This window comes from Salvelinus namaycush, chromosome 8 (assembly GCF_016432855.1).
Source record: "Salvelinus namaycush isolate Seneca chromosome 8, SaNama_1.0, whole genome shotgun sequence".
In the NCBI taxonomy this organism is placed as follows: domain Eukaryota; kingdom Metazoa; phylum Chordata; class Actinopteri; order Salmoniformes; family Salmonidae; genus Salvelinus; species Salvelinus namaycush.
The window spans coordinates 45258032-45265248 of NC_052314.1; the positions used below are offsets into that span (position 1 = coordinate 45258032).

Sequence of the window (7217 nt, forward strand, 5' to 3'; positions counted from 1 at the left end):
AATTGTTTTAATGTCATGGTGAAATCTCTGAGTGGTTTCCTTCCTCTCCGGCAACTTAAGTTAGAAAGGACACCTGTATCTTTTGTAGTGACTGGGTGTATTGATAAAGTGTAATGAATAACGTCACCATGCTCAAAGGGATGTGTCTGCTTTTTTTCCCTATCTACCAATAGGTGCTCTTTGCGGGGCATTGGCAAACCTCCCTGACCTTTGTGGTTGAATCCGTGTTTGAAATTCACTGCTCAACTGCAGGACCTTACAATTATCTCTATTGTGTGGGGCACAGAGATGATGTAGTCATTGAAAAATCATGTTAATCCCTATTATTGCACACAGAGTGAGTCCATGTTTACTCCTGAACTTTAGGCTTGCCATAAGACAGGGTTGAAGAAATATTGACTCAAGACTTTTTTAGATTTTAATTTTAATTAATTTGACATTATGGAGTATTGTATGTAGGCCAGGGACACAATCTCAATGAATCCATTTTATTTTCAGGCTGTAACAGCAATGTGGGGAAAAAAGTTAAGGGGTGTGAATACTTTCTGAAGGCAGTGTTACCCATAGACCTCTCATTGCGCTATCCGAAGTATCCCTTTAACCGGGTGTGGCCTGCACACAACTCTCCCAGCCTAAAGGAAAAGCACATCATTTAGAAGCCTCTAGCACAGAATCAAAGTGAAGATGACATAGGGAGACTAGTTAAATTTCATGACATGTTTCGTTGTCCTTAGGCCTGTATTTTGGCCAAGTTTTATCGATAACCTCTGCTCTTAGCTAAGAGGCAGCACGTTCTGATTGGCTAACTCTGCTCAGTTAGAATATGCAGGTAATTACACATGCTCCCCCTTTATCCCTTCCTTTCCTGCCTCCTGTACTGATTCAACCACATTCTTCTGAGATTCACCCTGAAACGGACTCAACTACCGGGCACGGATAGTGCTCAGTTATTCTGAAATAATTCACGTTTGTTGGTGTCAACGCATTCCCTCAACAGCTCTTCTCAGTTGGTGCCGGTTATGACTGTATTGCATTAGTTATAAGAAGCTAAAACATTTTTTTATCCCAATATGTTGTTTTTCAGCAGATTTTTCCTTTTTATACACCCAGCAAAAGACCAATGCTTCCGTTCCGCTCGCTTTGAAGAACAATGACTTGATGTGAACATCACGGAGTTGGAATTTGAATAGGCTTTTACTCAATTCTATTTTCCTAACGTTTTTTCCTAACAATGTAATGATTTTGAAATGGGATGGTGAATCCAGGCAACCATTTCTAGATTGTTTTGTCACCCACCAGTAAGCCTATTCTTTTTCACTGCCTTTTAAGCTTGTTGATGCTGATAGGCTATTACAGTAGGCTCATACAGGGGTTCCCAAACTTTTCTTGCCTGTGACCCCATTTTGATATAAAAAAAAAGTGATAAACGCTGGGCTAATACATTTTGTAACACATTTATTTGATGTGCAATAGCAAGGTTGATCTGTTATATATCCCCTCACCTTCAACTCTAAAACCACATAAAAAAAGATCAAAGAAGGTTCTACTTTTTCAAGGTCTCTTGGTAAAGAACCCCTTTACTACAGAGGTGATCATCGGGAAATTCACATTTGCTTTCTTCCACAGGTTTGAGGACAGGTAAAGCTCAAAGTAAGGTGAACAGGTTACCCTATGCTTAATGCTGTCTGGGCGTTGCTTTGTTATTACTGTTGAATAATGTATGCAGACTGTGCTATGACTGCAACTGGTGTGTTGTGAGGAGTGAAGTACACCCTCAGCCGGCCCTGATCTGTTTGTAAATTATAGGCTCCTCTTAGCATTTGTGTAAACTGTGTTGAAGGAATATTGGTATTTGTGTTTGACAAAAGGGGGGCAAGCGGGGAGAGGTATGTTACCCCTAATCCCACCCTACCCCTTGTACCAAAGTTCTGTCCCCTTCAGCGTGTGGACAGCCTCCCCTGGGGAATCGCATTGTGGGAGGAAGCACAGCTCGAGAAGGAGCATGGCCATGGCAGGTGGACATTCAGATGGGGGGCCGGTGGACACCTGCTCATCGAACATCTCATTCCAAATTCATGGGCATTAATATGGAGTTGGCCCCCCTTTTGCCGCTATAACAGCCTCTACTTGCTTCGATTCAGCTACGCACATTAGTGAGGTTGGGCACGGATGTTGGGCGATTTTAGGTTTTGCTCGCAGTCGGCGTTCCAATTCATCCCAAAGGTGTTCGATAGGGTTGAGGTCAGGGCTCTGTGCAGGCCAGTCAAGTTCTTCCACACCGATCTCGACAAACCATTTCTGTATGGACCTCGCTTTGTACACGGGGGGCATTGTCATGCTGAAACAGGAAAGAGCTTTCCCCACAAAGTTGGATGCACAGAATCGTCTAGAATGTAATTGTAGTATTCCCTTCACTAGCGTTCTCCTGGCATCTGCCAAACCCAGATTCGTCCGTTGGACTGCCAGATGGTGAAACGTGATTCATCATTCCAGAGAACGCATTTCCACTGCTTTAGAGTCCAATGGAGCTTTACATCACTCCAGCCGATGCTTGGCATTGCGCATGGTGATCTTAGGCTTGGGTGAGGCTGCTCGATCCTGGAAACCCATTTCATGAAGCTCCCAACTAACAGTTCTTGTGCTGATGTTACTTCCGGAGGTAGTTTGGAACTCGGTAGTGAGTGTTGCAACCTAGGAGTGCTTCTCCCGTTCTGTGAGATTGTGTGGCCTACCACTTTGTGGCTGAGCCGTTGTGGCTCTTAGACTTTCCACTTCACAATAACAGCACTTACAGTTCACCCGGGCACTTCTAGCAGGGCAGAAATTTGACGAACTGACTTGTTAGAAAGGTGGCCTCCTATGAAAGTACCATGTTGAAAGTTACTGAGGTCTTCAGGAAGGCCATTCTACTGCCAATGTTTGTCTATGGAGTTTGCATGGCTGTGTCTACGATTTTATACACCTTTCAGCAACGGGTGTGGCTGAAATAGCCAAACACACTAATTTGAAGGGTTGTCCACATACTTTGTGTGTGTGTATAGTGTATGAAGAGTTTTTCCAAAAGGCTATATCCCCAAAAAATGAACATTGTTTATTTATCAGAAATCATTGGTTATGTGTACTTTGTGTTTAATTTATTACTTATCTCATATTTTCAATTCATACATTTTAGATATATGTTTTTTGTTGTTGTTGCAAAACCTAGCTATCTTTTTATTTATTTATTTTTTTAAAATTTTATCCCCTTTTCTCCCCAATTTTCGTGGTATCCAATCGCTAGTAATTACTATCTTGTCTCATCGCTACAACTCCCGTACGGGCTCGGGAGAGACGAAGGTCGAAAGCCATGCGTCCTCCGAAGCACAACCCAACCAAGCCGCACTGCTTCTTTAACACAGCGCGCCTCCAACCCGGAAGCCAGCCGCACCAATGTGTCGGAGGAAACACCGTGCACCTGGCCCCCTTGGTTAGCGCGCACTGCGCCCGGCCCGCCACAGGAGTCGCTGGAGCGCGATGAGACAAGGATATCCCTACCGGCCAAACCCACCCTAACCCGGACGACGCTATTGTGCGTCGCCCCACGGACCTCCCGGTCGCGGCCGGCTGCGACAGAGCCTGGGCGCGAACCCAGAGACTCTGGTGGCGCAGTTAGCACTGCGATGCAGTGCCCTAGACCACTGCGCCACCCGGGAGGCCCAAAACCTAGCTATCTTAAGATGAATGCTCTCACTGTAAGTGGGTCTGGTTAAGAGCATGTGATTAAATGACAATTTCAGATGTAAATGTTTTACATACAGATCTCATATTACTGTATTGAATACTTTTTACAAATATTTTTTCACATGTTAATTTGTCTCTGAAATGAAACCATCAAGTGATAGATTTTAAACAAATACATTTCTGTTATTGAATAGGTTACTGTACAGTAATCTTCTCCTCCCACACACTAAACTCACACACAGCCCTTTCAACTTAACAGTGCAACCTATTGGCTTTGACTCTCTTATACACAGGATAAATTACAGATTAGATAGGTGTAGATATATATCTATAGATAGACGGGAGAAATTATCACAGATTACAGCAATGGAAAACCAATGGCCTTGCCCTTGTGACAACCAAGACATTCCTCAGCGGCTCTAGAGTTTTTGACATGGAAAGAGGGAGGAGAGAGAACAGGTGTATCAGGGTATGGGTTTGTTTCAGTTTGAGGGAGAAATATACACTGCTCAAAAAAATAAAGGGAACACTTAAACAACACAATGTAACTCCAAGTCAATCACACTTCTGTTAAATCAAACTGTCCACGTAGGAAGCAACACTGATTGACAATAAATTTCACATGCTGTTGTGCAAATGGAATAGACAAAAGGTGGAAATTATAGGCAATTAGCAAGACACCCCCAATAAAGGAGTGATTCTGCAGGTGGTGACCACAGACCACTTCTCAGTTCCTATGCTTCCTGGCTGATGTTTTGGTCACTTTTGAATGCTGGCGGTGCTCTCACTCTAATGGTAGCATGAGACGGAGTCTACAACCCACACAAGTGGCTCAGGTAGTGCAGCTCATCCAGGATGGCACATCAATGCGAGCTGTGGCAAGAAGGTTTGCTGTGTCTGTCAGCGTAGTGTCCAGAGCATGGAGGCGCTACCAGGAGACAGGCCAGTACATCAGGAGACGTGGAGGAGGCCGTAGGAGGGCAACAACCCAGCAGCAGGACCGCTACCTCCGCCTTTGAGCAGGAGGAGCACTGCCAGAGCCCTGCAAAATGACCTCCAGCAGGCCACAAATGTGCATGTTTCTGTGTTGTTTAAGTGTTCCCTTTATTTTTTTGAGCAGTGTAGATAAAGGGGAGGAGTGAAGACAAGGTGGAGTAAAAACACTAAACAGGACAGGCTGTTGTGGCGGGCATTAAAATGATGGAAGTCTACAAAGCACTCTGTTTGGTGACTACTAGTTGCCCTCCTTTCAAAAGGTAAGAGATGAGATTCCCATTATTCCACTGCTTTTCTTCTATTGACTGATGAATGGAGTCAAGGAGTTGGTAAGGTTATGGAATGGTGGTGGTGGTGGTGGGCCAAATGGACTATTTATAGAATACAGGCATAGCCAATAAAGACAGTCAAAACATTTAATACAATTCTAACTTGAAACTCTCGCTAAGCACCAGTACATCAAATGTGGTCTATGTGGGTTGTCAGAGCTAGCATGGCTCCAACCTCAACGAGGTGAGCCGTACGGTTACTCAGATCGTCTGCCACCCCAACTACATCAGTAGTACCAGTAACAACGACATCTGTCTGCTGAAGCTCTCCTCCCCCGTGAATTTTACCAACTACATCTGGCCAGTCTGCCTAGCTGCACCAGGTTGCTCCTTCTATGCTGGCACTACTAGCTGGGTCACAGGCTGGGGCACCATCAGCAGTGGAGGAAGTGAGTACACAGATATAGCTTGCTTTAAGTACAACATATGATGGATCGGAATTCTGAGAGGTCTTGTGTATGTTGAGGAAGACCTTTTTTTTATGGGTTGAATGTCTCTCCTGAGTGTCCTGAGCTGGGCGATTATAGACAAAAATGTATACCGCAATAAGTTACCTGAATTGATGCGATAACGATAAATAGAACGATAAGTTTATAACATTCGTGTGCACCACCGTTTTTTTTATTACCCTTTAAACTACTACTACTAGTTTGATTTTTATAGCCATCAATTAATGGGACCATTAACCATCACCCATATTAACAAACTTATTTAACTTCAAACTTTACATTTGTCTAGTATAGGCTACTTATCGTAATGAAGAATACCAGCAATGCCTGTGATAAGTGATTGGTATGGTCAGTGTTGATCATTTTTCGGTTTATCATCCCATCTCTATCACAGATCCTACAGGAGGTGGATGTGCCAGTAGTGGGAAACAGGCAGTGTAACTGTAACTATGGAGTTGGCTCCATCACTGAAAACATGATCTGTGCTGGTTTATCAGCAGGAGGAAAGGATTCCTGTCAGGTAAAATCTCTTGGGTATCCTTTTTGTTTATTACTGTGTCGGTCAGTTACACATTGGGCCGATTCTCCGAACACAGGTTATAACTAATCCTAGACTAAAAAGCATTTTCAATAGAGATTCCCCATTGAAAATGCTTCTTCTTCTCAGACTATGGTTTCATCTGGGAAACCGTCCCACTATATTTCATAATCCTGTGAAAATTAAATCTCAGTGACACTGTAAATCTGTCTATGCATAGGGGGACTCAGGAGGTCCGATGGTTAGCAAACAGGGTAGTCGCTGGATCCAGTCTGGCGTTGTGAGTTTTGGCCACTGCTGTGCTCTGGCAAATTTCCCAGGTGTGTACGCCAGAGTTTACCAGTACCAGACCTGGATCAACAGCCAGATCACCAGTGACCGGCTTCACCACTTTCTCATCCAGTGGGACTGACTCTGACCTCTGTCACCTGCACTAGTCTGTCATCAGTCAGAACCACCACCACCCCTACTACCACACCCGCACGTACGTACCTATAGTCTAACTTGTGCATATGGCTAAACCTTGATGTGAATCTCTCTACCTCTGTAGCAAATCTGACTACTGGATTACTCCCCTTTTTGATTTGTCTCTCAAACTTTTATCTGTCTCTCCCTCTGCAGCTGTGGTGTGTGGCAGCGTCAGCGCCTCTTTGAACTCCCGTATTGGTGGGGGAAGCTCGTTGGCGACAGCAGGCTTGTGGCCCTGGATAGCCACCCTACAGAAGAACGGGGCACACGTCTGCGGGGGCACGTTAGTGGCGGTAGACTCTGTTCTGAGCGATGCTAGCTGCTTCTCCAGGTAAATTAAATCTACCTGTATATCAAAGGGGAGAGCAAGTAATTAAGTGCTGGATTAAAATGTCAGTCCTTACATGATTCTAAGGAAATCTAGTCATATAACCTACATTTTGATTTTTGAAGGTTCAATTACATTAACATTTAGTGACGTTTTCCTTTTCAACCCTCATGAAAAAGGTTAATCAAGGTCAATTAGTCAGACGTAGGACATTCGTACAATTCTTTTGCTAGTGAAAATCCTGTTAGGGTTAGCTGTCCAAAAACACCATCCCTGTTTTACACAACCGGTGCTGCAGAAAGCATGGCCATGGTGTAATCAGTATGTCAATCAGTGTATGGATGTGACTGCATGGGGCCAACTGAGCGACGGACCTCCGTTTGCGTCAC

The 7217-nt window shown here is 44.2% G+C and overlaps 1 pseudogene; it reads left to right on the forward strand.

The window, feature by feature from the left end:
* Positions 1-4920: 4920 nt before the first annotated feature.
* LOC120052146 lies at positions 4921-6835 on the forward strand (annotated as a pseudogene).
* The last annotated feature ends 382 nt before the right edge of the window (positions 6836-7217 follow it).